Raw genomic sequence first — 17,088 nt, 5'->3', positions numbered from 1 at the left:
GGCATAAAAATTTCTAATTCCAAAGTTTGGGATTTGGGCTTTCTTAGCACCTCAAGCATCACTTCAATGATCCAGTGCTGGAGGGGCACCACTGAGAGGTTCAGGGCTCACTCAGGCTATTTCCTGGTACAAGTTCAAGATGGTTGAAGCCTTTTCTGTCCCTGATGCTCTGATCAGGAGGCCAACCAACTAACCCTTGGAGTCACCCTGGAAGTCTTGGGTTCAAGCAAGAATGAGGACCCAAGCAGCAAGGCAGTACTCTGAGGGCACAAGCCAGGCTTTAGGCAGCAGAGCAGCCTTCTTGGTGCAGAAGTCCTCTGAATTACACAGCATGCCACAGGCCTGTGCAGTCCTCTAAGAGTCTGTCCACAGGTCCAGAAGTGAACTGGAGAGTGGGTCTGTGGGTCCTACTTTCATACCTGATGCAAGGGTTGAAGTGGAAAAAACGTCTGGAGTTTTTCACCCCACAGAAGTGCCTGGGGGTTCCTGCTTCCCTGCACTGTTCACAGTCTGTCTGCAGTCACAATGGGTTAGTGTGAAGTTGTGCATGAGCTGAGGCAGTGGCTTTGAAGTGCACGTAGGGCTGTGCACAGCTCTGCCTCCCATCCTGCCAACACACAGTCCCTCTATTGTGTGGCTATCTTGGAGTAATACACAAAGACTAACTACACCTAATCGAATACAGAGAAACAGGCTGCAGGCACCAAATGGTTAGGACAAGAAAACACCAACTTTCTAAACATGGCATTTTAGAAATGTGACTTGAAATTCAACTTTACCACTCAGGAGGATTTCAAATTATGATTCCCAAGACACCAAACATGACAAGTTTACTTGCTCCCAAAAACAGTCGCTTATTAATTGTAATAAGGTAACCCAGGTGGCTCTAATGGGAAAAGTAGGCCTCACAGAAGTACAAAATACCTTATTGAGCTTTTTCACTACCAGGACATGGAAAACATACCTACATGTCCAATGTTTTAAATACAATGCAGGGTAGCCTATTGGCCTTTTAGGGAGTACCGGAGGGGTTACTATATATATATATATATATATATATATATATATATATATGGAGTTTTAGGCTTGGCAAGGGGTTTATTTTGCCAATTCCATTTGACAGATTAAAACTGCTAATAGGCTGCAATGAAAAGTCTGGGACATATTATAGGTGGCTACTTAAGTTGATGGCACAATAACTGCTGCAGGCCCACTAGTAACATTTAATTTACCATTCTTGCTTATAAGGTGTACCACTTTACTAGGGACATATAAGTAAATGAAATATTACAATCAGATGTAAGCCAATTTTGCCATGTTTTAGGAAGTGTGGACAAGCACTTTAGCACTGTTTAGCAGTGGTAAATTGCACAGAATCCTAAAGTCAGCAAAAACTAATAGAGCAAAACCGGAGGAGGAGAACGGGAAAAGGTAATAATTTGTGGGGGAAGACCTCCCGAAGGCTGACAGTTCTATCAATATGCAAATATGGCAAGAGGTTGAAATTAATTTTGGGTAAATGGATGAAAACACTGACATTCCAATAGGCTATCCACCAGAATGCAAGAGAATGAAATGCCTAAATGGGTCGTAGTTTGAAATCTAAATGGTTATAGATTGAAAATGGCAACGGCATGCCCTAAGAAATACCACCTTCTAAAACTGCAGGACTTCTTCAATAAATTACACAACACTCTCAAACTATTTTAACTGTAATGAATTACAATGCAGCTGTAGAAAGCCACTGAATTCAAAGTGTATACAGTGCAAAAAAATTCAGCACTGGTTGAAATTTAGTGATCATAGAATGGTGATGCCGCCTGTTTTGTGTCTCAAAACTTTGCTTTCAGTATACTACTTCTGAACTGGCAGATGTGTTAAAGTATGTGGAGCAGCAAGATTAGGACACATGAAGTAATCTTATTTCCATTTTATACTCTTGCTTACATTTCACACATGTTAAATGATTTTGCACGTGTATGAAGAAAGAAGCTTTTCTAATTATATTTCTGTGTAAGCCCAGTAGCATACCCTCTTTGATGAAATAAGCTTTCTATCTCAGCTTCGGTCTCACAACATGCATTATTAACTGTTTTATATTTATAAGTCTACTGGATCTACTTCCCTGTCCGAACCTCCTCTCTGCCTCATCCATACTACCCTTCCTTATGAGTACTAGCCAGAGAAGCACTTGATTCATTCATGGCATGCCAGGTGCCCAGTGGCAGGCTTGGTGATGCCCTGCATGTTGACCCGCAGCCCTTTTCTGGTCCTTTTGGCACCCCTTATTCACTGATCACCCCTCCCAGTTCTCTCCCACCAACTCTTCCAACCTCACCATGCTGGTGAGTGCCATCTTGATAATATATTTCTCAAAGTACCGCTCTGTGTGATGCACTTCAATAAGGAGAATGATGGAAAGAGACACACCCACCAGCAGTACTACCAGTGATACATGAGTAACTCATTTATCAACCTGTCAAAATACATACTGACAATACCAGAATCCCATATTTTGTCCATGAACCTTTCCTTTGTGTGTACCAATGTCCCGAACACTTTTTACATTAAAATGAAATTACATATTTTTTCCATAATGTGCAACAATAATATTACTTCAATAAACATCCATACCAAGGGAAAAAAGATGTCACAGGACTCAGATCCCCTTCAACATTTACACCACCAGCACACACAGTACCACACAAGATTGTAGCTTTTGAACAGGTGATCATAAGAGGAAAAACACCAATATAGTAGCTAAACCTGCCGGCAAAGGTGGAGCAAAAGTTATCCGGGAAAGGGAATATTAACTCAGTAAAACACAATTACAATTGAATGTATAGGAACACTACAGAAAAACTTAAGACCAATCCTTTGCAGGAAGTCAGCTGACTAATAAGATCAGTGACAGACAAGGAACTCGCTTAGGGGCCACTTCAGTGAGCTGCAATATGAATGTCTCAACAAAAATCATCCCTGGATACCTGGATACCAACACTATACAACCTGCCAAAGATGCACAAACGGATGGACAAACTATTGGATAATTTTATTGTACCTTGGTGTGTGTTGGAAAATGGGTTATTGGTAAGGGCAGGTAAGTACCTACACTTAGCAAAAGGCCACTAACCTTAGGTCTAATCAGGTCTCAGTAAATTAAACCAAGCTCAACCCTTTGTAGCTTGGCAATGAGCGTCATGGCTTAATTTAGGAGACAAAGCTTAAAGCATTCAGTGATCACAAAACAGTAATTAAATAAAACACAAGAAACTGTTTAAAAATCCAAAACCAATTTATAAAAATAGGAAATATTTTTAGCTTTAAAATTACACCAAAATTAATCAAATTGGATAAGGGGAACCGGACATATGAATTTGTAAAGAATTTATGTTAAAAAAAGGGTTAAAAAAGTTCACACTGGAAAGGAAAAAAGTCCAGAGTTCAGGCCACCCACAAGATAACACTATCACACTTACTTTCAGAAGTGTTTCTTGATTCAGGAAAGTGGTCCACAGCACCAGCCAAGGGTTCAGAGGCTCTGGTTTGCCTCTTGGGGTCTGGGACTACAACTCCCACAATGCACCTCTTCAACGTCTCCAAACTTCTGGGTCTTCTTCCAGGGGTTCTTTTTGGGTCCTTGAAGTGTCCACAATGTGATCCAAGGTTCCAGAAGCTCTGAGTTGCTCCTTGGGAGTTGGGACTATAATTCCCAGAATGCACCTGGTCAGAATCCTCAAATGGCCACTGGACACTGGTCATCTGGGCTCTGCTTGCATGACTTGATGCAGGGGACTCTGGGCAGCTCCTTTGTACCTGTAGCAAACAGGGAGTCCCTTCTTGAAACAGTAGAAGACAGGCAATGTCCTTCTTGTGTTGAAGCCCAAGTGTGCAGCTGGTGCATTCCTCCAGACTGCAGTGTCCAGGTGCAGGTCAGGGCTCCAGCAGGGCAGTCCTTCTCCTGTAGTTCTTCCTTGTAGGGATCTGGTAGGGATCTGAGGTGTGGGTGCAGGTATGCCCGTTTTATCCTTGCTCCTGGGTGAAAAACAGTGGGGTCCTGGTACTCCAACCAGGTGCATGGTCCTTCCCCCTGTGATGACCACTTCCTGGGAAGTATGGCAAAAATCAATGCCAGGGAGCAACATTCCTCAAAAATCCATCATGGCTGAAAGTGTTTTTTGGAGGTTACATCTGGCTGAGCCCACCCACTGGTGTGGCTAAAAATCTTAAACACACCCTTCTCCTGCCCTCTCCTAATCTAATCAGGGTGCACCTAATTGTCTAGGTTTGCAGGATGTGTGGGAGGTGCTGGGTTGCTCCAAATGTCCTTCCCTGCCTTTGAAGACCAGTTTGGCAGCCCCCTCTTCCTGCTTCTCCATCTGCTAAGGGAAGATCTCTTCCCCCAGGCACATCTCTTTGTGTTTAGCCCAGACTACTTCACACCTCATCAAGGCAGCCTATCCAGGCTGCCAGAGGCTGGCCAATCAGACCAAAGCACTACAGGGCTGAAGTTGGCAACTTTTTAAGTAAAGTTTTAAACTCTTTACATGAACAAGTTATATTAAATCCAACAATTGTAAGTTGTGGGATTTATTATAACAATTAATGTGATACCCAACTTGAGGTATCTGTCACTTAAGGGGACTTTATAAATTAAAATAAAGTCTCCCCATTCTAGCCTATGGAGTCCATTCACTACAATGAGGGTAAAACAAATGTGGCTGTTTTACCTCACCAGGGCTTATAAAACTATTTTGATAAGGTCCCTGCTTATAGTTACATGGCACCCAACCCTAGGGGCACATAGGGCACACGTTAGGGGTGACCTATATGTAAAAATAAGGTAGTTTAAGACTTTGGAAGCACCTTTAATTCCAAAGTCGAATTTACATGTAACTTTAATTGAAAAGCAGCCAGCTAGGCAGGTCTGCCTTTAAAATGACACTCGGCACCTCAGCAGTGCACCTACCCATGCTGGGGTCCCTAAACCTACATGCCCTACCATATACTAGGGACTTATAGGTAGATTTACATAGCCAATTATAATCATCCTAATTTGCATACTGATTTTATACAGAGCACAGGCCCTAGGACTGGTTAGCAGTACCCAGGACACCATCAGAGTCAGGAAAACACCAGCAAAAACTGAAAAAATTGGGGCAAAAAGTCAGGGGGCCTCTGCAATCAGCTCTGTTTTCTCACAGTGTAGAACAATTCTCGAATCACTGTGCAACTACATAGATGTGTTCATTAAACCTTTTGGCTTTGAGACAAGAGCATACATCAGGTATCCCATGTATATTATTAGACAAACCAAGGTTCATTCTTTTGAAAGTGACAGCTAGCTTTTGGTCACCATGGATATCTCCTCACTGTATACTAACATTCTGCAGCAGGAGGAACTTGAGGTAATAAGAGATATCCTAGAAAAAAACCAAGACTGATATAGGTACCCTCTGATTTCATTGTGTCACTGTTGGACATTGTCATGATAAAAAACATTTTTGTATTTCTAGGAAACTTCTTTTACCAGACCAAAGGCATGGCTTGGCGGGCAGGTCTTGCTTTTGAGATGGCTAATATTTATATATAGCTAGCTATGAGCACAAACACCTCTACCCCATCAGAAACCCATTTGTCTATAACGTCACTCTGTGAAAGTGATACATAGATGATGTCTTCATTATCAGGATAAGTAATTTGACTGAATTGGAAAAGTTCATGATTAAATGAGCGATGCCGTGCCATCCAATTTATAGTATTACACAGCATATCCACCATCAACTTTTTAAATATCACAATCAATGTGGCTGACCAAAGACTGTATACAACGATTTAAAGAACGCCCACTGAGCACAACACACCTCTCAGGTACTCCAGCTTTTTGGCCAGTTCTTAAGAGTAAGAGGAAATTGCAGTCTAAGGCATGACTGTTTCAAGGAATCAGACAATAAACTACTGGAAAGGGGTTACCCCAAATGTTTGCTCAAATGCACACACAAGTGCACATGGTGTTATTACCATAGAGAACATTTGCTTACACCAAGGCCCGTATTTATACTTTTTTTAGCGCCGCATTTGCGCCGCTTTTTGACGTAAAACGGCACAAACCTACAAAATACAATGGCATTTTGCAAGTTTGCACCGTTTTTGCTTTAAAAAAACGATGCAAATGCGGCGCAAAAAAAGTATAAATACGGGCCCAAGTGTATAGAGAAGAGATGAATAGAGTTGTATGTGTGACAATGTACTACACACATAGCAACAATCAGGCGCGGCTCCTCCGCTAGGGTGGAGGAGCGTTGTCACCCCGTCAGCAGCAGCAGCTGCAACTTTTACTACAAAATGATAATAAATTAGGTTTATTATCATTTTGTAATAAAAGGGGCAGGGATTTGGGGATGAGGAGCACTGAGGGGGAGTGCACAGCACTCCCCCTCATTGCATCCGTATGTTTGGTCTCGGTCCAGCCAAACACACATGCGCACTGTGCTCTCTCCAGTCTGGCACTGTGTTGCCAGGCTGGAGAGAGCAGGCACAGGCTCCCAGTCTGCCTGGGAGCAGCCTGGCTGGGTGCTCCAAGCCAATCCTAACGCTGCTCTGAGCAGCATCAGGATTGGCCACGGGGCAGGCTGGGAGCCTGTGCTCGCAGCCTGCAGCAGAGGAGCGGTGTAGTGGTGACGGCAGTAGCGATGGTGAAGATGCAGGCAAGTGTATTTTTTTTTATATAATTCCTCCCCATCCCGTCCCCACGCATGCCCCGTCCCTACAAAGTACCACAATACGCTCCTGGTAACAACATTGAAAAAGTGATCAATTAAGATTGCATTTTAGGGTCAGATGAGTTGGACTCACAAGACAGGCCCGTTTTTGCTTTTAAAAAAAGGTCAGGAATGTCCAGAATCATGTGGTAGGAGCATTTCTGGATTCCCCAGAACAACCAAAACCTACAGGCATTTCTAAACACATGTTCCATTTGGGGGCATTACAAATGCGGGAGTTGCAAAGTTTGTGAGCTGACCACAGAATGGAACGGTTTCTCCAACAAAGTGAACAAATTCATTTGGACTGAACTGACAATCTGTATCAGGATTGATGTCATTTATGCACTGAAATGCCAATGTGACTTGGTATCCGTCCGTCAAACTATACAAAAAAATCAAGACTCAAATACTTATACACTGCAGCCACATCCAATTCAAAACTCAAAGTGCACCTTTTGTGAAGCACTTTGTGAATCACAGCCATAGTGATCAGGACATTAATTGAACAATAGTGAAGAAAATCTCATCTAAACCCATGGGCAGAAACATCAATCGAATACTGAACATGAGAGAGTGTAAGTGGTTATGTATTTGGACGAGTTTTAGGAGATCAACAGCAAGTGGCCCTTTTCAGCAGTGCATAACTGGTCCAGGTGTAATTGTTTTCTTGCCTTCTCTCTGAAATAACACCTATTTTGTTTTTCAAATTTGTATGGTCTTCTGCCACATATTATAAAGTTTCTTCTAAGTCTGTTAACACTCACATTGTTTTGTAATGTACAACCACACATGGCTTGTGACATTTTCTTTGTGCTTACTTAATTTCATGTAACAAGTTTTGTTATAAATAACATTCTAGAGTAGGGATACATTAACGGTTCGGGATTATATTTTGGGTCATGATTTGTGAACTAAAATAACCTAAGGCCCTGGTTTAAGAAACATGGTGCTGTACTCAGGCATAATGTAGTGCAAAGGGTTACAAAGTGGCGGAATGCATGCCTTGCGCCACTTTGTAAATTTGGCGCTGCAATTTTGACCTCATTGGGCCACATTAGCGCAAAAGAAAAATTACGCTAATGTGGTGCAAGGAGGCGCTGGGGGCTCTTAAACCAGCCCCTAAATTTGAAAAAGAATAACGTATTGTAAAATAACTTGACTTTGATTTCATGCACAAACACACTTAATTTCCCCACCTGCAAACTGAAATCAGCTCCTTGCATGATTAGAAGTACATTGTTACATTGCCTGAAACTGGCGTCCACACCACAGCCATTTTAGCAGAAGGGATACTTTGTATCGTTTTCAGCCAGCATGCATGGCGGTGTGAGTGGTCCTGCAGTCTTTTTTAAAGATTTTTGTTTGTCGCACACAAGGCCAATAGTAAGAACACGTATTGGATGCTTTTGCTCCATCTATGTTTTGTCACAGGAGTGGGTCCATTATTCATGATTTAAACCTGACTACCTTCTCCATAGTTAATTCATCCTATGTTCCCTGAAGATTTGAATTTGACACTCTTGAGTCTTGGTTTCTGGTGAGTTTTATGATCCATTGGATATCTGGAATTTCTCTGCCTTTTCTGTACTGACCTAGGCAAGTAGTGATAATTTATCGTTTTTTTTAAAACCCTAGGCTGATCACCGAGGGGCCAAATTATATGAATTTTGTGAGGGTTTTCTTGATTTGTGATACATTTTTTGACAAGTGCCCTTTTAAATCTATCAGGTAGTTGACAATAGGACTGACACTTCTATCTTACACTTGTCTTTAGGCTGATCCACGGACTGTCTGTGTGATGTGAGTTTCTCCACACTTAGCACCCTATACTCCTGGAACGTGTGAGTGACATATTTTAAAACCACAATATGCTTTTCTTCCTGAAACTTTTTAGAAAGTTCACAAGGGTTTGATTTTGTGATTTTTTTTTTTTCATTTTGTAGGTTATCGAGATGTTTTTGCCAGGTATGGGACAGATTTGCCTTTGATATATTAAATCATAACCAAGAAGGGATTTTTTGGAGATAGAAGCAAATTCGTACCTCGTGACTCATGACAAGTTTTCTTTTCTGTTTTGATGCAGGATGTTCCCCAATTGTGTTTTGTCTTGTTTGCATGAATGAATGAATGAGATGAGATTTGTATAGCGCACATCTACTCCAAGGAGTGTCTCAGCGCTGTGCTCATGGGTCGCTTTGCAGGAATTGCCAAGACCACTTATTCTTGTGCAAAACGTCACGTTTTCAGCCTTTTTTGAACAGAGAACTATAGTCCACTGAGAGTAACTCAAGAGGGAACTTATTCTATGTGGATAGCCCCAAATATGTGAAGGACCGTTTCCCAGCTCTGGCATGGTGAATCTTGGGGATCGTGGCCTGGTGCATCGCAAGTTCCTAGTGGGAACATAAAAGTTGATTCTTGCCCTTAGGTAGCCCACATTAGTGTGGAGCAGCGCATTGTGGACTAGGACCAGCTATTTAAACAGGATGCTTTTCCTTCTTGGAAGCCAGTGGATGGTGTTAAGGTGAGGGGACACATGCGTTGTCGGAGGTAGGCTAAGAAGAATGCAGGCTGCCATTTTCTGGATCACCTGCAGTCTGTTGGTGAAGTAGTCAGGTAGTCCTAGATACAGGGCATTCCCATAATCCACCCTCAAAGCTATGAGTGCTTGGATGATCAACTCCCTAGCAGACAAAGAGAGTATGTGAAAAAACGTCTTTAGAATGCACAAACCAAACCACACGCCTACCGCAAAATTAATTTGAGGCTGGAAAGATAGACGGTTGTCAAATCTGCCGCCCAGATTCTTGACCATTCCACCGGTCCCAGGATGCTTCTTTCCAATCCAAGGAGGACTTGGCCTGGCAGTTTGGGATGGACTGCTCCCATGGGGAGCAGTGTTGAAACTGCTTTACATATGGCTAGGTCCAAACTAGGGTGGTGTGGTGGGAAACAAGCATTATCCCTCATCAGTCAGGCTAGCTTGAATCTAGTTGCGCAGTGAGCATGGGACTTATGGCTGGGCATACCCTTCCCACTTACAGCAAAATACGCAAAAAGGACAGATGAAGGAGGTAATGCTGACAATGCAAACATTCACCCCAGTCACAAAGATCTGGGTTTAATCCATCATTTTTTCCCCACCATGCCACCACAGTTTGGAACCAACCATATGCAAATCATTTTTGACCCTGCTTCCCATGAGAACAGCCCAGCCCAAACTGGCAGGCCATGTTTTCCTTGGACCAGAAACAAGCATTCTCAAACCAGTTTCAGGATTGACCCATCATCAGCCAGGCTAGCTTGAATCCAGTGGTGCAGTGAGCACTGAACCCATGTCTGGGCATACTCCTCCCACTTATGATGACAAAGGCAAAAAGAACAGATGATGGATGGAATGTTGAACAATGCAAACATTTACCCCCATTCACAAAGATCTGAGTTTAACCCATCTTTTTTGTTCACCACAACACCCAAGTTTCCACCCAACCGCATGAAAATCAGTCTTGACCCTGCTCTACATGAGAACAGTCCAGCCCAAACTGCCAGGCCAGGTCCTCCCTGGACTGGAAACAAGCATCATGGGAACCAGATTCTGGGTATCACCTCTCATCAGCCAGGCTAGCTTGAATCCAGTCATGCAGTGAGCACGGAACTCACGTCTGGGCATACCCTTCCCACTTAGGGCAACAAAGGCAAAAAGAACAGATGATGGACGGAATGCTGAACATTCATCCTAGTCACAAAAATCTGGGTTTAATCCATCATTTGATTGCCCACCATGTCACTCCAGTTTGAACCCAGTCATATGCAATCGGTCTTGACCCTGCTCTCCCTGGGAACAGTCTAGCTTGAAAAGCCAGGCCAGATCCTCCCTGGACCGGAAACATGCATCCTGCAACCGGTTTCAGTGTATCATCCCTCGTCGGCCAAGCTAGCTTGAATCTAGACGCGCAGTGAGCACTGGACTCAACAAAGGCAAAAATAACATATGATTGATGTAATGCTGAACAATGCAAGCATTCACCCCCAGTCACAAAGATCTGGGTTTAATCCATCATTTGTTTTTGCCCATCACGCCACCCCAGTTGTGACCCAGCCATGTTCAAATCAGTCTTGACCCAGCTCCCCATGACAACAGTCAACCCCACACTGGCAGGCCAGCTCCCCCTGGACCAAAAGCAAGCATCCAGGAACTGGTTTTGGGGTTCACCCATGATCAGCCAGGCTAGATTGAATCCGGTGGAGCAGAGAGCCCGGGATCCACGTCTGGGCATACCCTTGCCACTTATGGCAACAAAAGCAAAAAGAACGGATGATGGACAGAATGTGTCACAAAGCAAACATTCACACTTATTCACAAAGATTTGGGTTTAACCCATCTTTTTTTGCCCACCACGGCACCCCATTTATGAAAAATCAGCCTTGACCCTGCTCGCCATGATTACAGTCCAGCCCGCACTGACAGGCCAGGTCCTACCTGCATAAGGCTAGTTGGTCTAATGTGATAACAAGCAGCTCAAGTTCATTTAAGCCTGCAATATCAGATAAAATAGCTTCCCACAGATATGTTGTTAACAGAATACATCTTTGAGCACTGTGGGAAAGTGATATTAGATCAATGACTATTTTCACGCACCAGAGATTTCTCCTGTAATGTCCAGCCCATGCCATTTAAAAAAGTCTTAGGTTCCCACACTGCGGGAAAAACCGCACCCTGCACACTTTAACTGAAAGGAAGCGCTCAGCTTTAACACCAGCCACTCAGCTTTAGCACCAGCTCTTGCAGCCCAAAGTGAAAACAAGCAGCGGCTGCTTTTTATAAGAGTAGGTGCAGGTCACACGGCATGAACCACCTCTTATTTGCTGGTCTGTTGAAGAATACTACTATTGTAGGTATGTTCCAATATTGCAGTCGAGAGGGGTGCTGTCACAACTAATGGTAACAGAGAGTCACTGACTTTCCTGCTGTGTGCCCCTTCTTGCGTAGCCAGGGTCTGCATCTCCCTTGAGGCATCAGAAGCCAGAAGTGCAGTGAATAGGATGCATGGCAGGAGAACTGTGAAGGCCTCTCCAAGCGGGTGCCAGACTGAGAGCGCGTCGGGTGCTTAGCATCCAAGATGTGCCTAGGGTCTGAGGGAAGCGCGTGGCCAAAGCGCGGCCTCCACCTGTGCATGAGCAGCCCTGAGCAGCAGGAGACAGGTGCACCTCCACCCAGCAGAGTTTACTGAGAGTGGGCAGGGCGGGCGTGCTTTGTGTAGTATGTGACCCAGACTCACCGAGAGGCTGCCTAGAGACTCAGCACAGCTGCTCCCCCTGCATGCTGACTGTTGGTGATCAAATTGAATCTTGCATCGAAAATAAGTTTCCCTTCGATCTGTGCATGTTTTAGCGCTATAAACAATCTTTTACACTAGTTGCTAGTAGCCACTAGCATGTAGATGAAATTGGGCACTCTTTATCAAAATAGATACCATGAAAAAAATTAGGGGTGAATGGTAAACTCTGCCACACAGCGGTTGGTGAAGTTTTTGTTGAACTCAATGCTTCAAGCAGAGTGTGGAATGGGCAAAACTCCATGAAATCTGCTAGTGGAGTGAAGTTTACTGCACAGCTCTACACTCAGCCACCCCTACTGTCCGCTCCCTGGATTTTGAAGAATAAGGAGGCACCCACACCTCCTGTCCTCTGCCCTCCAAGGTGGAAGCATGCCAACCCCACAGCCTGTCCTACTACCTGATAAATTGGAGACACGATAAAAGCCTTGAGTGGGTTACCGTGTCAAAGGTTGCTGACAGATTTAACATAATCAGCACTGCCTTCCAACCAGCATCTAGGGTACCTCTGAGGTATTCAATGACCTCCATTAACGTATCTTTGTACTAAAATCTGATCTGAAGCCAGACTGACTACCATGAAGCAGATTGTTGTCTTCCAGATATTGGGAAAGCTGCTGATTTACAAACTTTTCCAGCACTTTTAACAGGGTTGGCAGCAAAGAAATTGGTTTGTAACTTGACGACTCTCTGGGGTCAGCCTTGGGTATTTTTTTTAGCAGGGGGAACATTTTTGCAAGCTTCCAGGAAAAGGGGTTCTGTTGCTGTTGACAGCAAAGCATTTAACATTTAGCACTTTCCCAGCCAGAGGGTTGATGGTAGTCACCCCTTTTGCAAACAAGTAGGGAGGGCAACGATCTGTGGGAGATCCTGATTTAAGGTTATGTATGGCTGCTGGTGACTCCTCCAAAGGAATGTGGTGGAAACCTGAGAGTGTTGACTTCACCACAGTGCACATACTTGAGTTTACTGTGTTTGTCAAGCCCTCTCCAAACATGTTTCCTGGGGTAAAACTAGCGTGAATGCCTGAAATCTTTTTTTAGAAATAGGATGCCAGCTGTCCATACCATCCCACTGACGGTTGCTGAACTGTGGCGCAGACCTCAGGGGACATAAAGGGCCATATTTATACTTTTTGACGCAAAACTACGCTAACGCAGTTTAGCGTCAAAAAATTTAGCGCCGTCTAACGCCATTCTGAAGCGCCATGCGGGCGCCGTATTTATGGAATGGCGTTAGCCGGCGCAAGCAGACCGGCGCTGCCTGGTGTGCGTGGAAAAAAACCACGTAGACCAGGCAGCGCCGGCGTTGGGCAAAAATGACGTTAGGGCGTCTTAAAATGGGGCAAGTCAGGTTGAGGCAAAAAAATCGTCTTAACCCGACTTGCGCCATTTTTTAACGACGCCCATCCCCCATCAACATGACTCCTATCATTGTAAAGATAGGAGTCATGCCCCCTTGCCCAATGGCCATGCCCAGGGGACTTATGTCCCCTGGGCATGGTCATTGGGCATAGTGGCATGTAGGGGGGCACAAATCAGGCCCCCCTATGCCAAAAAAAATTATTCAAAATAAAAAAAAAAATACTTACCTGAACTTACCTGAATGTCCCTGGGGTGGGTCTCTCCGTCCTTGGGTGTCCTCCTGGGGTGGGCAAGGGTGGCAGGGGGGGTCCCTGGGGGCAGGGGAGGGCACTCTGGGCTTATTTTGAGCCCACTTGTCCCTTAACGCCATGCCTGACCCAGGCGTTAAAAAGTGGCGCAAATGCGCCGTTTTTGGCCACGCCCACTCCCGGGAGTATAAATACCACGTAAAGGCCTGGGAGTCATTTTTTAAGACGGGAACGCCTCCCTTGCATATCATTAACGCAAGGAAGGGGTTCACGCTAAAAAATGACGCCCACTCCGGGCACTTTGGCGCCCGAAGCGTCTAACGCCATAGTATAAATATGGCGTTAGTTTGCGTTAGTTTAGCGTCGAATTTGCGTCGAAAAAAACGACGCAAATTCGGCGCAACCAGAGTATAAATACGGCCCAAAGATTTTAGCTATTTTTAAAATTTCCCTTGATTTATTATCTGAATCTTCTATCTTTTGTTCGAAGTAAAGCTTCTTAGCTATTTTAACCATGGAATAGTATTTTTTTTGAGCTGCCATATATATGACTTTGTCATTAGCTCCTTTGTCTTTTCCCCATTGTCTTTCCAGAGTCTTACCACGTCTCTTCTCTTCCCTGGGACTGTAAATCAGGGGCCTGACGGCTTAATTCTGCAGAGTGTTCGTCGAGAGATGGACTCTAGCTTGTTGGTCGTATTATGGAGCCAGCTGTCTAACAAGCTGGCATCTTCCTCCACCGAGCCTGAGAAAGAGGGGCTTTCTCTTCCAGGGAGCAAGTCAACTCCAGTTTCTGGAATCTATGGAATGCTCTTGATACATATGGAGCTCTAACTATCGGGGCTTGCACTTTCACTAAGACAGGCCAGCTGAACTCGATCATATAGTGATCTGTCCAGACTTGAGGGTTGGATCGTCTGCATATTAACATTATAGAAATTGTGGTCCAGCACATGACCTGCTTGATGTGTAGGACTGAACATGTGTTCGGTAAGTTCAAAAGATAATGTTGTTTCTGAGACTACAGCTACCTCCTTATCTTCTACTTGATCGATATGTAAATTAGGATCTTCCAGCACCTTGAAGTGTGCATATCTTAGGACCAAAAGTGTAAGAGCATTGCCCAAGGAGTTAAGAAACAGTCCTGCAGGGCCCAGGGGTCTTTATTATTATCCCAACAGTGGATTGATGAGGCGACAGGACGGAGACAGGGCGAGGCAGACGCCCAAATAGGGAACGTTAGACAGTTATCATTTTCCCTGTAATCAATGGCTACTCCTCCTCCCCTTCCACTAAGGTGGTCATTATTATTTATTTTGAAGCCTTTAAGAATAGCTATCAAAAGTGAGGGGTTAGAGGTCTCAGATAATGAGGTTTCAGTCATAAACATCATACCCCGGTGTTCTTCACTAAGAAAATCAAAAACGTTGGTAGCATGTTTATGTAGTTAGCTCACATTGATCAAAGATGCAGAGAACTGCATGTTGCTTTTATTAACCTGAGGAGTGGGGGCAGTGTCTTTGCCACACAGGGAAGGTTTTACTTGAAAGTCACATCGAGAACAGGATTGGCCTTCCTTCAATGTGAGGAGTGGGATTTGTACAATGCATTTTTGTGCATGGGCTAAGCTACACAGTAGGTCTATATTGTAGCAAGTATGCGGGATACCTCCTGGTAGACTACTGGCAGGGTAACTGTCACTGGCTGCTGCCAGAACGCTGATGGGTATAGACGGGTTTGCCTTTGGCCCGCCATCAGGGCGCCCACTCCACGCATCTGATGCGCATCCATGCAGCATCCCGAGTTATGAGCATCAGGCCTTGTAGACAACTAGAGCGCGCCTTGAAAAAAATAGCACTTCTGTCTGGCCCCATGTAGGAAAAATGGCTGACTTCCCAGAAAAAAGATTTTTAGCTGCTCCCAAATGCCCTCCACTATGTTAATACACAGCCCTAAAGACATGAAAAATAGTGACAGTGTACACAAATTCAACACAGAGAACTAAAAGTAAATTTTAGAAAAAAAGGTTGCGGTCCTGTGCAAATTTAGCAAATGAACCTAGAGCTGGCGTAAAACTGTAAAATGTTGTACTTGTATAGCACACTACTCACCTGTTAGGGTCACAATGTGCTGTATGCATACTGCTGTGGAACCCCTCTTGGCTTTTCCCTATGAGGTGCCCACTCATGGACAGCCCCAGGGTGAAGCCAGGCATCCAAGTGCTGTGAGGGCATTTATGTAGATTAAGCAAGCTATTGCCCAGAGTGGGACCCATTAATTAGATTAGGCACCAAGGTGAGAATTATCTGGTCCAAGGGAATTGAGCCCAAGACCCACCTGAGGTGGGAATTGAACCCTGGTGGTGGGCTAGATCTCTATATCAGGGTCTGCTGCTCTAACCATTGTGCCACAATGCGTGTCCACGCAGTTTACTGAGTTATAAGCATCAGGCCAAAAAACGGCACCTTTAGCTGTCCCCGAGTAAGAAAATGGCCAACTTCCTAGAAAAAAAAGATAGATACTACATAGCCCTCAAGATGGACAAAATAACGCAAGTGCAAACAAATTCAACACAGAGAATTAAAATTTTAGAAAACAGTTAGGGATCCTTTGCAAACTCAGCAAATTAATGTACAGCTGGTTTGGATGTATGAAATAGCACGTATATATTTTGTGGGGTCGAAACGTCGGCGCTTTATGAAGACGTAACTTGAACTATTCACTCCCTGCTTGGGATTGTCAACGAATGTGAACTTGGGAATATGGGGTGTTTCCTAATGAGACATAGCCGGGCTTTACAAGGATTTGTTGAAAGACTTTGTTCAAGAATTGTTTTGGCTTCTTTCATATTCACTACATGAGCACTTTCCTCACCCTTGCACACTTTTTGCACAAGTACATTCTGTTTTGATTTTGAATGCATTGTATATCTAAGAGTTTAAATATACAGATTGTATACATTGTATGAAAAAGTCATGAGCCTAATGTGATGTATTGGCTAACAAACATTATCGATGGAAGAAGGGATCGGTTTACGACCCCTCATTGGCAAATAGTTTTGGAACTTAAAGGAGTACTGAAGGAAACACTTGTGGTTATGAGGAACACAGGGTTTCCCCAGTAGATAATCTGACTTTGTAAAATGCAGCATGGCATGGTGGTCAGACATGACAGCCAATTCAAAATATTAAATAATGGTGTTTTTATACTTTCAAGAGAGCTGCCTTGGTGTACGATAAAAAGCGACAGTACCTCATTGACCATAAATCTCATAGTTGCTTAGGAATACACGAAACATGGTTAAGTAGTGGACTACGATAGACATAGGGGGTTATTCTAACTTTGGAGGAGGTGTTAATCCGTCCCAAAAGTGATG

This window comes from Pleurodeles waltl, chromosome 10, assembly GCF_031143425.1.
Source record: "Pleurodeles waltl isolate 20211129_DDA chromosome 10, aPleWal1.hap1.20221129, whole genome shotgun sequence".
NCBI classification, from domain to species: Eukaryota; Metazoa; Chordata; class Amphibia; order Caudata; family Salamandridae; genus Pleurodeles; species Pleurodeles waltl.
Note: the sequence above shows the minus strand (reverse complement) of the source record.